This window comes from Tyto alba, unplaced genomic scaffold (genome assembly GCF_018691265.1).
Source record: "Tyto alba isolate M040663 unplaced genomic scaffold, T.alba_DEE_v4.0 Super-Scaffold_20, whole genome shotgun sequence".
Classification (NCBI taxonomy): Eukaryota; Metazoa; Chordata; class Aves; order Strigiformes; family Tytonidae; genus Tyto; species Tyto alba.
The window spans coordinates 7,599,162-7,615,222 of record NW_024881283.1 but is presented as its reverse complement, the minus strand read 5'-3'; positions in this window follow the sequence as shown (position 1 = coordinate 7,615,222).

The following is a 16,061-nucleotide window of genomic DNA, read 5'->3' as shown; positions in this document are numbered from 1 at the left end:
TGATTCCATCTACAGAATTCATGGCTTTCAGAGCCAGTGCTCTTATTCTGAGTTTCAGCCGTGTTTCCTTACTGTCTTTTGATTTCAAATATGTCTCAACTAGCCACGGTAAACACCATACACCCTTGCTTTTAATATGAGTATGTGAACTAGGTACTTGGTCTTCAGAGCAAAGATCACCAGCCACTAGTGGAAGTTTTCTTCAAAACTTCCTAAGCATTATCTTGTCAATCTCTTGTCTGTCTTAGGAGTGTTTGAAGTGTATCTGGGGTCTGATTTTTTTGTTTTTGAAAGGAAATTTGTGGAATCCAGAATACATTCCTGGAGCCTGTAATCTGGGATGCCATCATCTGAGTTTGAGCATGTGCAGGAAAGTAACAGACATGCTTGTAGTAGTAGCAAATCCAGCAGTTAAACCCTTGGTTAGGATTGCATGCTTGTATCACTGTATTATTTTACTGACTGCGAGGTCTGTGATCAGAGGTGGGTTTTGCAAGAAGATTTGCAGTTGTCTTGTTTGAGTTTGGTCACATAGTTCCATGAAATGCAGCAGGGTGGACCAGAAGGTAATGTAACGCCCTCTTCATGTGACGAGCACGCTGAAAGGGGATACTGTTGAGCTGCAAAAATGGTGCTTGTCCTGCATGACAAAGGCAACAGTCTCGTGATATCTATTTTGTATAATTACAATTTTCTGCAAGAGCTGCTTTTGACTAGCTAATAATTTTTACATTTTTTGCTAGCTTTTTTCTCTGACAGCTCAGGTGACTGCCCCGTCTGGTGTGGAAGGTTCCTCCTAGATGTCCTAGCAAGAAACAGCTGGATTTTGCCTTCAGTGAAAGCTATGGAGCCCACTCCCAAACAGTTCTGTGTAGCTTCTGATTGTGAGCAACGAAAAGAATTTAAGAGCTTGAGGGGTGCTAGGTGAGGCTGAATGTTTCATACTTGTTTCTGACCACTGCATTCTCCCTGTTCTCAGGGACAGCTCTGATCCAAGTAATTTTGAACTTGGCCTGAATCCAGGTTTCATAGCTCTGGCTTCCCACTCCAGAAATGCTGCCATGTTCCCAAGGAATACTAGTCTAGAGATTTGTAAAGAACTCCAGTGGTTTGGGATCTGGACCATCTAAACTGTGATAACTAGTAATTGTGAAAGCAACTAGTATTTGTACCCCACAGTTGTAAGGACTGAGAGCAGTGCAGGCTGAGAATTGCAGTGAATACGAGGAGGTGTGCCACCCTTCTACTGTGTCCTGCCTACCCCCGCAACTTCAACATGCTTTAGCTAGACCCCAGTTATATTTAAGTGACTGTTTTCTTCCTGTTTGTACTCTGCCCTATTCTAAGTGAGCCTAACAACGTCCTGAAAATTGCTGTCAGTCTCTGCTACCAAGCCAGGGGAGATCTAGTGATGTTGAGAGGCTGGCTCTCCTTGAGATGAGGTTTTTAATGGCACTAGCCTTGAAATATTGGCACCTTGTTTGGAAATAGTGTTCTAGATACTCATCAACTTATCTTTGTGATGTTTCCTTAGCAAGTTCCTAGAAATGAACTAGCATTTTGTTAGCATAGTTCTGTATTTTACATAAGGTATTGCACACATTTCAGAAGATTGATCAGATTTGTCTTGGTTCATTACTTTAGCAATTAGCAGTCTTTATCAGAGCTCCAATTTTCTTATTTCAAAGAAGCTAAAACATACTATTTGCCAAAAGCTTCAGTAGTGTTAATTGTGCTGTGGAAATTCCAGAAACAATTTTCTAATTACTTCCTCAACTCAGTTTTCTTATAAACAGCAGCAAAATACAGTAGCTAAAAGGCTGAGGAGACCCTGGAAATACCTCTGTTGAGTGTGTGCTGGTGTAGGAATAAACCAATTTGTCAGAGGGTTGTCAAGGTTTTGATGGAAGCAAAAAGAAACCTGGACAAACCTTTGTATTCAGTGGGATGGAAAAGGAACTCATTTGACGTGGTTGCCTGAGGGCTTTTGGACACTCATTACAATGAAGGCTAAGTATGAGCTGAATGTCTAAATATTTTTGCTGTCTCTGAAAGTCTCCAGGAGAAAGGGTGGATATAGTGACTCATTAATCAAGAGTATGTTTTACTGTAGTGGTTTCCAAATGCTTCTTAGTGTATCACAGGTGGTCCAGGAGGCCAAGGAGAGCCTTTGATGGGCTTACATGAAGCAGGGGATAGCGTTAACAGCGTGAATGACCCATGAGAAGTTGACTGACCTTTTAGTCACAAATGTTTAGGCACTGCTGCTTGAGGGCTTTACTTGCTTTATTGAATTTGTTCTGCAAAAGCGATATTCACCTTGAACTGGTGAATAGTTCACACCCAAATGCTTGGGTTTGTGGTGGTCTGCTGAAGTCAGTTGGCATAGTGGTGAGACTTAAAGCAGTTTAATCTCTAATGAAAAAAATGCAGCAACACTGGCAATAACAAAGCTCTTTAGTCTGGGTTAATATTTTTCCAAGACTGCCAAAAGCGTGTGGTGGCTGAGAAACTTGTGTCGTGATTGCAGTGTTCAAAAGTAAGTAGAGATTGAGGGGAGGGTAAATCAGTCAAAGTGTCATGAGATAATTTCTGAAAAGCATTAAGGTGACTTAAAGAGGCTGACTTTTAACTGTGTGTGAGACATGAAAAGCCTGGAGGTAAGCAACCCTTCTCCCTGCAGATCCTACTGCGCTTGGTCTTGCTACGTGTCTGATGAGCTCTCAGAGCTGATGCTGGATGGTTTCCAGCGCTGGAAAAAGAGAACTCATGATTCTTTGACTCAAGAGAAGAACTGCTGTGTTCTTACCACTGGACAGAGAGATGAAAACAGTTGCTAAACAAAGATCAAACATGTGAACTTTATAAATAAACAAACAAAATTGATGCTGAGGGACTTCTCAACTCCTTTGCCTACGGCAAAGGGCTTGGCAGGACCTAGGAGAATGACTTTGACAGTTTGCACATGGAATTCTTATTTTAAAGAATGTGATTAAAGTGATACTGCTGCTCTTAATGAGTTTGAAGATTATTTTGGTTAAAGTAGCCTTCTCTGTCCATGCCTTGGTTGAATGCAGGGTAGAGGAGAAATTATTTGTGGTACTGAGCTGCGGATGTAGAACATGTAGAAAATTTTAAATGATGTGTGATTTAAAAAGCTGATTGTGAGAAGCTACTGTTAATAGTAAAACACTTAAAGGTAGCAGGTTTGGTAGTGTGTGCTGAAGGAGTTTGGTCAACTGCGAGAGGCGCCTGCAGGGCAGAGCTGGACAGTGGAGGAGCTGTTCTGATCTGATGGACATTCCAAGCCTCCTGTTCCAGCCCTTCCCATTAGGAAGATGGGACTGTGGGCTGCAGAAGTGAGTTTGCTCAGTATAAGAAGTTGGTGGTTGGAGTGGGACCAGAACCCAGAAGCAGATAGCCATTATTTTTACCTATTTGCCTTCTCCTATCAAGTCTGAAGAGTGATGTGAAATGGGAACAGGAAGCTTGTGGTTCAGACTCTTGCCCAACATACAAACGTTAATAGTCTTGACTCCCCCTTCCTATTCCCAGCATTAAGTATCTTTGATCCTTGACAGCCTCTGCTCCTGTTTCTCCTTCGGTGCAGTCCCCCTGCTGCAGCCTTTGCTGTGTGATGCTTTAATCTGGATGTGGAGCACAGCTGCAGCTGGCTCCTGTTCTTAATACAGAGCAGCCCACCCCAGCCTGCTGGCGAGGCAGCCGCCTGCAGTCCTCCCAGTGCCCGGTAGCTATGAACACAGCCTTTTCCCAGAGCCCCAGCTGCTCTCTACATGTCATGCTGTGTGCACACAGCTTTCCGAGGAGAACTTAAACTCCTGGATACTCCTGCAGTTGTTGTGGGATGCCAGGCAAAAGACAAAGACTGTGGTCATCTTCCTTGAACAATTTACTGCCCGAGGCTCGAGTCTTGTTAGAGGCTTATTGCCTTTAAACGTAAGGCAGTAGAGCTGGGCCCTGTGAACAGCCAACAAGTCGAGCTATTACTCTGTAGCTGCACAATCGTTGGAGGTTGTTTCTGGGGTGAGGTTCTTGCTGGGAAGACTCTTAACGAGGAAGAAGAGTGGTCTAGACAATAGTTCCCTGGACTTGACTCTAGGGGCTGTGAGTTCATTTCTTGTCTGTGTTGAGCAAGCTGTTTCCATTTGCAGTGTCTCAGTTTTGCTTGCTTAAAATGGGAATAATTTCCTTTAAAAGGTTATGGTGGTGTTTTCCATCTGTAGCTACCAACAAGGAAACTTAAAGATGAAAGTATCACAGCAATTGTATCCCTTTGAGTTCTAAATGAAGACCCTTTGGGAGGACAGAGCTCAGCTGATGTACTTGCTGTCTGGCAGCAGAGCTGGCCCAAGCAGATGCGTAGCTCCAAACAAGTCATGGCACTGCTGCACCTTGCCTTGTGTCAGGAGGTTCGTGGGGTGGAGAGGGGAGCTGAAGTTGCTGCAGTAGAGAGAGGGGTGCTTGAAGGACAAAGACATGTGCCCTAAGGAAATTGGCTTTTATTAACTCTGCTGGACTCAATGACTTCTGTTCATGGGCTTTGCTGGCTCACTGGGAATAAAGTTACATCAGTGCAACAAAGCTGTGCTAGCGTTCATACAGATTCTGTGGCTTGTAGCTGATTTTTTTTCATTTGATCTGGATGGATTGATCTGTATCCATGGGCTCCTGCTGTGGATATGTTTGAAACAAACCTTAATGATAAAGCTTGTGCTTTTCTTCTTGTCGTTCAGGGCACCTGGACAACTTACACCGCTGTTTGCATGCTGGGTGGCACTACCTGTGACAAACGAGCATGTGAAGCCAGGATGCGCCATGCAAGGACATAGGGTAGGAGAATGCTGAGAGTTTTTACAGCTCCTTCTTGTGTATGTGGGTTTAAGGTGTAGGCAGGCATTTGCTGCTTCAGCTACTTCTTAGTTTTAATTTCCTCAGGCAATACTTCTTATACGGACTGGGAGTTCCTGTAGTTTGTGTTTTTTTTCTTAAAGACAGTGGTTGGCTCTTCGTCTTGCTGCACCCACTCACCTAAGAATCAGATATACAACAGCACATGCGTGTTTACTGCAGGCATTGTGCAAGGGAATGGTGGATTTGAAGTGTTCGGTGTGAGATTTCTTCAAAGGGGTCTAACTCATTTCAGAGCATTTTGTGGACTTTGAGCCAGAATCAGCTATGCAGTAAAACTTGCCATGGGAAGGAGTGTGAAATAATGCTGCTCGGACCCATTGGGTGAATTTTTCTTTGCTAGATTCCTCGAGGAGAGAAATTTTGAACACTTGTAGGCAATTCACAGGATGGAGATTATCCCTGGTCCCAGCTACCTGCCCTCCAGGCACAGTGTGTGACAGACCAGTTCAGTTAGTCTAAGATCCTTTTGTACTAGTGGGCAGTGAAAGATGCACATGAGCAAACTTTCTCACAGTGTGACCAGCCCGCAGGGCAAGGGGATCCGTAGATATTAGTGTGCAAAATCCCTTCTCAGGCTCGCTCTGTCCTTCCCCTCCAGACGAGATTTTCCTTATGGCTAGTTACTCGTTACAGCAGAACTTGCTCAGCTTTCCTGTGCAACTTCCTGCTGCAGACTGGTTTTTGTAGTGGCTACTGCACTGGTCTGAGCCAGTTGGTAGTTCAGAGCGTCTTGAGGAGGGAAGGGCTTGGGGAAGTCTGGGGTAAGGAGAAAGGTAGTGCTGTGTGATGTGCTGTAGGCGATGAGAAACTTGATGGGAGCAACTGAATGGGGGCTCCTCAGGGCAGAATCCTGCCTGTGAGCCTCGAGAGCTGAGACGCAGGTGCTTGACTGTGGGTCCAAATGGTTAAGCCTGTGCTGACGGAGGGAGAGGCTCCTGAAAGTGCTGGATGATTGTAAGAGCAGGATCCTGAGTATCATAACGCGACTCAATGTATTGGAAGTCTTTGAAGTCTTCTCCTGACATCCATCCCGTACCAGCATCTTTCATCCTTCGCCAGCGCTTCCCCAGCTGAAGCTATTAAAGGGAAACTACAGAAGCCATAAATCCTGGCTGTTAACATCTCCAGTGGTAAGATTTCACAATGAGCCCAAGTTGCTGCAAAAGATAAGAGAAGGCCTTGAAACCATGGCAAGTTGTGACTGGTTCCCAAGAATAGCTGAGCTTCACAGCTTCGTTGGGGGTCCCTCCAGGTTACTCGCTTTCGGGCGCAGTAGCTGGCTCTGCTGCTGACTCTCCGGGTGCCCTTGTGTGAGTCACCCAGTGTGTGTCTACATGGAGCAGCGCAGCCTGGAGGAGAGATCCCCAGCTCTGACCTGATGCAGAGGGGTGAAGCTGTATCTGGGGTGTTGTGTATGGGTTAAACATCCCAGCTGCAGTCCTGTCCTGCTGTGGTTACACTGCTTCCAAGGATTGATCTTATCACGTCCGCGGGGAGCTGAGCTTATAAATGCACCCGCTTCAGTGGAGTGTGGACACATGTCGGGGCCCCCCCTCTGCACGCAGAGGGTGGCGTGCCTCTCCCAGGGTTTGCAGAAGGGGCAGGCAGGAATCCAGGAGTCCTGATTCCCCGGGATCCCTGCTTTGGCCACACCGTCTGGTTGGAACAGGCAATGAAAGCTGAGGTCTCTTTGTATCTTTACATTGAGATAGTAGCTGGAAGGCTCCTTGCTTTATCAGGAGCATTGGTTCAACGGAGGAGAAAAACGTGGCCTGAATTGCTAGCCAGCAAATAGGAGTAATTCCTGGGAATGTTTCCTTGAGTGAATGGGAATGTTGTTAGTGGGCAAACTGGAATCAATATTAGACTCGTAATTTTATTTACACCCTTGCTGTGATCCTGATCTCTGCCCAGCCTAGAGTGCGTATCTGTACAGAGTTCACTTCAGTATAAACATGTGGCTCTGCATGTACATCAAATTGTCTGCCAGGCGCCTTCCTGAATGATTCTTTTCATGGGAGACTCTTTTTCTCCTCTCTTCTTCAAAGCACTAGTCTACCAAGTCTCCTCTTTCTAGCAGCAGGCCAGGAAGAAGTGATGGGTCTGCGGGGTAAAAAGCCCAGTTACCCACATGAGAGGGCTGGTGACAACAGTCAGAAGGTCTTTGCCTTCTCCATGTCCAGGGGCTCTGGTTTCCCATCGGCATTGCTTGTGTCCGCAGTTCCCACCCGCAGGGGCAGTGGGAGAGAGAGAACCTGTGCCTCTGTACGCCAAACGTTGTGCTGTGGATGCAGCTGCTCCTCAGCCCTCTGAAGGAAGGTGGTTACCATCTTGGTGAAACAACTTTGGGTAGTTGTGAAGGAACCTGTCACAGCATCAGTGATGGAGCAAAGGGCTCAGTAAGACCTCAAGGGCTTGGTCAGGGCATGGGCTGGGCTCAGAGGGGAAGCAGTGGTGTGGGGTGGAAGGGACGTGGACCAGCTCATCTCACATCTGGCCAACATCCTCATATAAATGTCTCAGACCTGCAAACCACTCAGTCCTGCCAGTTTTTTTGGCTTTGCTCTGCTCACTCTGCTCCCCCAGGTGTTAAAATGAGTCTCTGAATAATCCTCCTTTTGATTTTCTTGCTCTGAAGTCCTCCCCAGCATCACCAACTTAAAACTGACCTTCTGTGGGGAAATTGCCTGCTGCTACGGCCACGCACTGCTCCTCAGGGCTGTGCTTTTCCGTTCCCGTCACATGCTGTGCTGTGGGGATGTTGGTGGCTGCTGGTGTCTGCGGAGGGCAAAGCAGATCCTCTTGGACGCCAGAGAGCTCTTAGATTTGGCACTAACACCCAGACAAACCCAAGGCTTTGAGGAGGCAAATGCTGTGTCTAGGAATTCAGATCAGCAGCTGTTAGTGAAAACCTCAGTAAGGCAAGAGGCTTTGGAGCTGCTGTTGCCCTCCAGGGATGCCTTTGCTCTTTGTCAGGGCGTACGCATTGCTCACTCAGACCTTCTTGGAAAAGGAAGCCTCAACATCAGCTACAGCGATGAGATGTTTGTTTATTTATTTATTTTTTTGAGCTGAAAACCAAATCCTCAGTGTTTGCTGCCCTACTGATTAACTGGAGACAGGATAAGGCCTTCGGAGCACTGTGTTAGTGCGAAGGTGCAAACAGTCCTTGCCTGTTGTCGCCTCTTCTGAGCAGATGATGTGGATCTTGGTGAATCAGGACTCCTGGGTCTGCCCCTGGCCCTGAAGTACTGCTTCATCTTCTGTGTGCAAAAGGGTTTCTCGGGGCCCAACCTCTTAATGAATTGCTGTGAACCTTCCATTTCTGTAGCATCCGTGTCTCTTAACCTCCTAATTTCTGGAACAAGGGAAGGCAGCAGTAGGGGAGATGCACAGGAAGAAGCCCTGGATGTATCAGGGAGATGGAGAGGAGAAACAAGCCCAGGAGCTCCTGTGTCCTGAGTGGGCAGCTCCCCTACAGATCGTCCGTGCTGGGACATGAGGCAGGCGGTCCTAGATCCCGTCGGTGCCTGCTGCTTTGGTAACACTGAGTTGCTTTTGGTGGGGAAAGGGGCCTATTTCTGTTTGCATGGTTTGTAAATATTTTCCAGGTGCTCCCGGTCCCGAGGAGGAGCCGCGGGGCTGTTATGATCCAGCTGGCCTGTGGAGGTCAGCCTCGGCTCAGGGAATCTCCCCAGCAGCTCCTGGGGAGCAGCAGGGTGGCCCAGCTCCTGCCCCTCAGCACCCTCCTCAAGTCAGGGGCCACCTCTGAGGCGGCACCTTTCCCCCCACCCAGGGTTTGGTGGCTCTTGCCGCCCTCGTGCAACATCCCGCTGCTTTTTCTTAGTGGTCCAGAGGGGAGAATACAGGGACACTGGGGAGTGTTTGACTTCTGGAGACACAGAGAACAAAGGGAAGGAAACAGAGAAACGTTTGTTCCCATGTTCTAGGATCTCTGCCACATCTCCAGTGAGCTGTCCTGTGTCTTGTACTTCTGAGCATGCAGGTCAGAGATGACCACAGACAGACAGCAAAATTCTTCTTGGTGTTTTTCTGCACTTTTGGTATCTTTCAGATCCCTCTTCATCCAGTGAGTGAAGAACACTGGAAATGGAGGGCTGATTGCTATTGTAGGAGTCTCTGTTCTCAAAATGCCACAAACCACTAAGCTCTGTAGGCTGGACAAAACACAGCTCTAGATGCAGGATAGTTTTCTAAGGACTCTGGGGAGCTGAAGGCTCTGTGGTTGCCTCTCTCCAAAGCTTACCAAGCAGGCCAGGGGGACAAGGGCCTCTTATTATGGCATTTTAAAACCATCTCTTGCCCACAAGGCGTTTCTTTGGCCCATTCCTAATGGATCCCCACTGAGGATCCCGAAGCTTTGTTGGATACTTGGGTGGTTTCTCTTGCTGTGTGCTCTCTGCACAGTGCCCAGTGCTAATTAGCAGAGCTGAGTTTAGGCTCCTGAAATGACCTGTGCTGCTGGGCTCCTGTCCTGCCCAGGGGATGTGGCTTTTATGCCACCTTAGTCACTAATGACAATGATTGTGGCCATTCTGGGAAGTAGGGTTGCTGGAGTTCTGAAGCAAAGAAGGTTCCCATTGCAGGTGGGCAGTGAGGCTTTAGGGTTGATGGAGAACTGATGGAAAAGTACCTCTCACTCCTTGATCTCCCCCATAGCATTTGTCCACCCCTTCTAGGAAGACTGTAACAGTGAGATCTGAAGGTTTCACATCCCTGTTTTCATGGCAATTAGATGGGACAGGTATTAAACCTAGCTTTCTTGAGTTGGTGCCTGGTGTTACTCCATGAGCCCTTGCTGCTTTCTCCACCTGACAAGGGCCATGTGGGAGCTCCTTCCATGCAGAAATACATTTTTTGTTTTTTTTTTTTTTCTTTTTAAATGCTGAATTAGCCCTGTCTGTGGCAATACAGAATTATCTGACATGGCGAGTTTGGAAAAAAACAAGGGTGAGGAGTCCCTCAGGCCTTTCTGTGAATCTGTTCAGCACTGGACACTGATGGTGCCCTCTAGTGTCACATCATAGGGGATAAGAGCTTGATTTAGGACAGTGGTGAAGGTCCTCGCCTGGCTAGCCCATGCGGCTGTGGGTGCTGCCGATGCCCTTTGCTCTGGCCCCAGTGATGATTTGGGATACCAGGTTTTCCTCTCAGGTGTGTAGAAAATTCCCGTGGTGAAGGTCCAGGAGTTTCCCTGGAGCTGGGCACCTCAGGTGTTAGCAAAGCAATAATTCTTCCTATTTCCCACCTAATCAAGCGAGGAGAGGTTAAGAGGTGTGGATGCTGTTGGTAGCCACAGCAGATGCTCACAGGCTCTGCTGCTCTCCGGCTGGGTAACTGTCCTCACCTTGGGCTCCTGGGCTCCATCACAGCCATTAATATGCAAAGAAGTTGGATTCACATTTTAGACGAGCTCATATTCTTTGCTATTAGCAGGTTTCTATAGATGCCACAGAAAGCATGTTATTAAGCAGATGAAAGGCCAAGGAACGAGTTTGTTGTGCTTGTGCATGCCCATGGGGTAAGTTTTCTGCCCCTCCCCCATTTTTTTTATTGTATCCATCCTGCATCAAAGTTGCTTCGAGAAGCAAGCGAGCTCCCCAGAAGGGGCCTGCGACGGTGGTAATGGAGCAAAACCACAAAGTGTTTCACTGCTTGTGAAGTACCGGACTGATCGCTGGGCTGAGCCAAGCTGACAGGTTGATCTTTTGCTTCCTGCAGCCTGTTGTTCTACCAAAAAAAAAAAAAAAAAAGGCAGCCCCCCTTCCTTTCCGGAGACTCCTCCACCTGCCCCGCTCGTTTGCTGACTTGTGCATTCTTCCTTCCACATGTTATAAAGATTAATCGCTCCAGTTGGAGCTTGGTGTGGCTCGGCAAAGCGAGACATTCCTCTGTGGACATTGCTGCTTTTGACTAAGGGAGGCCAGAGGTTTTGGGCTCGCCCTGGCCAGTTGATGTGTGGGCAAGCTCCTTGTGGAGTTTGGCTACTCCTTGTCTCGGCGACGGAGGGAAATGAGCCCCCTGGCAGGAGGGATTTTTCTCTGCGAGCTGCACAGCTGCCTGTTGCTGTTGCCGATCTCGTGGTTTTGGTCTGGAGACCAAAGGGGCAGCCAGGTCCTGAGCTGGGTGGCAGTGGTCTGGGCAGGTTTGGGCATAAACATGACTCTTTCCCATTCCTGAGGCAGGAAGCAAAGTGTTGCTGTGCTGTGGGGCAGGAGTAGCTGCCTTTGAGTAGCAGATAAAGCGATGTCTCTATAAGACAGTGGGGAGCCTTGGTGGAACCATGGCTGAGGGTCCTGGGGCTGCTGCTGTGGCGGTGGCCTGTCCTCCAGGCTCGTTTCTGCTGCCTTTGCAAAAGTGCTGGAGGCAGCTCTCTCTCTGTGCACGCTTGGCATCGCTGCTGGAGCTCTACAAGCACTTTAGATCTTGGTGAGCTTTTGGCTGGATGCACGTACCCTCTCTCCAGACTCAAATCAATCTTACAACCCCACTGGATCGCCCTTCAGATCCATCCATTCAGATGCTTCAGCTCTAAAGAGAGAAATGTGGCTCCTGCCCTTGCCCAGCTCAAACCAAGCATGGGAAGAGATGGCAGAGGCTGTGCCAGAGCTTCTGGAGAGCTTTGGCTTCCCCCGGGGTTTTCTCTGCCTTGTGCTGTCCTGTCCTGCGCGCATCTGCCCCGAGCTGGGAAGTCAGGGCTGGAGGCTGCAAGGTCAAACCTCAGAGTTAAGCGGCTATTTCTGGGATTTCATAGAAGAGAGGAGAGATCGGGAGCCTAAAGCAGGATGCCTGAAGGGGAAAGGGTGGGTTGTCTAGAGAAGCAAGGACCGGGAAGAGGCACAAATGTTCCCCGTGCAGATGGGAATGGTGGAGGGGAGCTGCTGTCCAGAGGAGAGGAAACAAAAGGTGCAGATTCAGGTTAGATGTCAGGAAAAAAATCTCCCATCGGCTGGGCAGGCTGGGGAACCGCCACCACTGGGGGTGAAGGACGTGTTAAAGCGCCTCAGACAGATGTTTGTCTATGTAAACACCAGCACGCCTTGGGTGAGGGAACAGGTTCGGCGGCTCCCCGGGCTCCAGCCCTGTTTCTCTGTGATTTGTATGCACATACGCGCTTGTGAGCGCCTTCGCTCGCCTTTGCGCTTGTCCCACCATAAACACACGTTTTGGAGCTGGAACAAAAGTTCACATACATATTGCCTTTGTTGAGTTTTGCCATCTATTCCGAGTCTCGCTGGGCGCTGCAAAACAGCTTCTGGGTATGAGAAAGATTATACAAATGAAGCTGTTGTGGGACTGTAATTTCAGAGATTTTTTTTTTTTTTTTCCTTACCATTAGATTTTTTTTCTTCTCTTTCCTTTTTCCTTTACTAAAAAAACCCCTTCTTTTGTGCACTTTGGACCAAGCTTGTCATATTTCTTAGAGTCTCCAGTGACTCCTTCATACTACAGACTTTCTGGAGTCCTCCTTGTTAGACCAAGAACTGCATGATTCATTGTGTGCTGGAGATTTAATACTGCACGTAAAACATTCCCGGTTCACATTTGTTTTCTTTCTTTCCCCCCTCCCCTCTTTTTTTTTTCTTTCTTGGCTTCTCACTTACATCCTGGAATTTTTTCACTAGATATAAAATAAATACATTCCCAAATATGTCCAGTAGGAAATGATCCGCTTGGATTTTTCAGCTGCTGTTTTAAGGCCTTAAAACAACTTGGTGCTGTTCAGCGCTCTCGGGGGATGGCTGGGTGGTGGGAGGACCAGCTCCCATCCCTCCTGGCCCTCCGAAGATGCACATCGCTTGGTGAACAGCTCAGCCTCTGCGCGCAGCTGGGCTCCTGCCTTTGGAGGCACGTGTTGCTTACTGAAGACTTCTGGCGTTGCTTTTCCAGTGATGAGATGTAGCTTTTTAGGGCCCAAAGGGTCCTTTTTGGTTATTCAAGCTGTCTGAATCCCATCCTTTAAGGTCACCAGCCCTGTGGTGACATGTCTCATCCTGGCGTTAGTCAGCAGGTGGTTCACTGGGTCTGTCCAATGTCTCCTGTGACTGAACAGCCATTTCAAGAGCAGTGGTAGGGGTCAGCTTCTTCCAAGGACAAAGTCTTCTGATGGGCAGTTCAGTGATGACCTGAACCTGGGAAGAATTATTTGAACCCTTTAATTACAGATTGCTTTAAGCCTGCCTGTAGTGAGGTGTATCTATCCTGCCCAGGTTCCTCTTCATCTACATTTTTAAAATATATGGTAATGAATTCAAGTCCATCTTAGCCATGACCTTAGAATCGATTTTTTTCAAAGGAGCCCAAGGCTGGGTTTCCTGAGACTTGGTCCTGGCAATGGCTCTTCGAGAGGCTCTCGGCCCTTCCCAAAGCACTTGAGGAATGATTTGCAAAGGGATCACAGCCGTTTCCCTCAGCCTTGCTGTCCCAGGAGCCCGTCCCCAGGGTGCAGCGTGCTTGGAGCAAGGTGGTCCCCGCTCGCGTCGCTTCCTGGAGCAGCGCTCGCTGCAGCGGCGGAATCATGTCACCTGTGGGGGGGGTTGGGGGGGTGAGCTTGGGCGTAGCGGCACAGGAGGACACTCTGATTTCTTGCAGGCCGGGGGCACCTCCTGGTTATGCACTGTGCCCTGGGGACGCGTTAGCCCGCTGGGTGCTAACGATCTGCTGCTGCTTCCCAGTGCCTCCATCCCCGTTCGCTTCCTGATGGAGTGCTAGTTTGCATTGCAGCTTGACCTCGGGATGCAAATCCCGTGCTGCCTCTTGTTAACGTGGCGAGTGGGGCCCATGGTAGAGCTGTTATCTCTGTGCTCGAGTGACTTGAGCAGCTCCTGTGTGCGTGTGTGAAGCAATTTATACAGCCAGGCACTGTTCCTGCTTCTGTGCCTTGTGTAAACACCTCAGGGGTCTAATGCAATCCCCGGCTGCCATCGTTTCTCTGCTCTGCTCAAGGAACTGCCTGGAAAGGCAGCGGTAATCGTATGGGTTTTGAGTGCTGTGTGCTGGGACAGGCTCAGCTTGGAAATGAGGGCTGTCCAAACCTGCAGCTGGATCACGGGAGGTGCTGCCGTCAGCTCTGCATCAGGCGCTGTCCTGGGACACTCACCCAGCTGGCACCCAAAGCCACCTTTGCAGAGTGGATGCTTTCGTGGGAGCTCTGCTCCTGGCTCTCCTCTTCCAGGTGACCCCAAAGGAGAGCTTTGCAGCACCTCAACCTCAGAGAAGCGGGTTTCCCATCCTCCTCTGAGGGACTTTCAGCCCCCCTGTGCAACCCCTGATACCTCCGTGCTGGGATTCCTCAGATCCTGGTCCCACACCAGGCTACGGACACCCAGGGATGGGTCCTCCCGCTCGGCGGTGCCATCCAAACCTCCAAAAACTGGGGAAAGGAAGGGAAGGTGGCGAGTGGGGACGTGGTTTAGTGCCGGCTGAGTGAGGGACCAGAGGCCGTACGCTCAGTTCCGCTTCTTTTTCCTTTAGCTTCGCACAGGGTCTCACCTTATTTACTAAAGAAAAAGCGACCTCAAGGCTTAGGGAGGGCCCTTTGTATGGTCAAGAGGCCGTTTCCACGAGCGGCCCGTCTTCAGGTGCACCAGCTCCATCCCCTCCCGGGACCCCGGGGGCTGCGAACCCCGCCGGCGCAATCAGCCAGCCATCGCGCCGCGGAGCCGGCGGTTCGCGGGCGGGCTCGGCGGAGGAGCCCAGCGCCGCTTTCATTCCCCAGCCTGTAAACACGGCGGTTCAGGCGTTGCTTCAAGTGTGGTTCAGCCATCACCACTGTGGGGGCTGCAGCTTCCCGGCCGGGGTGGGGCAGGCAGCTGGGGGCTGTAATTGCTTCAGCCACCCCACTTTAATCCACCTCTGTTCATGAGTCAGTGCCCTGAGGGGCGTAAGTTAAGAGCTTGGGCTCACTATATATAGTCAGTGGGGCTGCTAGGAGGCAATTCAGGAACCTGCCCCTTCCTCGCTGGCTACCAGGGGTAGGGAGAAATACCCCAGATGGGGAGTTAAGGAAACCTGTTTTACTTAACGCTGGGTGCAGACGAGGAGCCTATCTGTGGTCAGTTGTTGCAGTTCATCTGTGGCTGAGGCAACTTCTCAAACCACTTGAATTTGCTCTGAAGACGGCGTCTGACAGCGCTGGGAAGGCGGATCGGCCCTGGGAGACAGGGTTTGCCCTCCCACCCCCAAGGTTCACGCTCTGCTTCTGATTCGGGTGTGTGTGGGGGGTGCTGCCTGCCTCTCCCCGGTGCCTGCAGCCACCCGGGCTGTTCCCGTGGCCCTCACAGCAGTGCTGGCGTGGAGGACCCCGTGTCCCCATCACCCCACGGCCTCTCCCCTGGCATCGCGGCCGCTCTTTGCTGACTTTTGTTTCCACTTGCAGAGGGCAAATATTGAGCTCGCCCGCCCGCCGTGTCTCCTGCAGAGCCATCGCTGCACGAGATCCAGCTGCCCCTTAGGGCTGCAGCTCCTGAGCCCCAGCAGACAGGACCCAAACCTCCACCCCACCGAGGGGATGGAGAAGGTGGCTGTAAACTGGGGCTCCCTCCGTGCCCGGCTTTGCAGCGTTGGCTAGCCCACATCGCAGCGATGTAGCAACTCCCCAGCACACATGTTGGTGGTTTTGAGGGCTCAGTTGGACCTTGAGAATTAGCAGCCTTCTAAGTCAATAACAACACGTCCTAATGAATGCAAGATGTCCCTAGGAAATGAAGGCTCCTTCGCTCGACTGGGATCCTGTGACTGGGAGAGGACCAGTAAACAAGAAGGAATGCTTCAGCTGGAGATGAGCAGGAGATACAAAGTCGACATCTAGATATTTCAAACACACCCCAAATTGGGGGGGGGGGGAGCAGGAAGCATTTGCAGTTGTGAAACACAACAGTGTGTGCCGCCCGGCAGCCCCTGCACCTCCCCGCCGTGGGGTGGGCTCTGGAACCCGCTGTTAAACGCAGGATTGTCCCTCCTGCCCCACGCCGGCACCTCACGGGGTGGGGTGACTTCCCCAGCCGTCCCGCCGAGCACCGGCAGCCCCGTGGCCGCTTGCACAAGGGTTGTGTTTCCCTCCGCCCCGCTCCAGAGCCCGCCTTCAGAAACACTCGTGGGCTCCATCC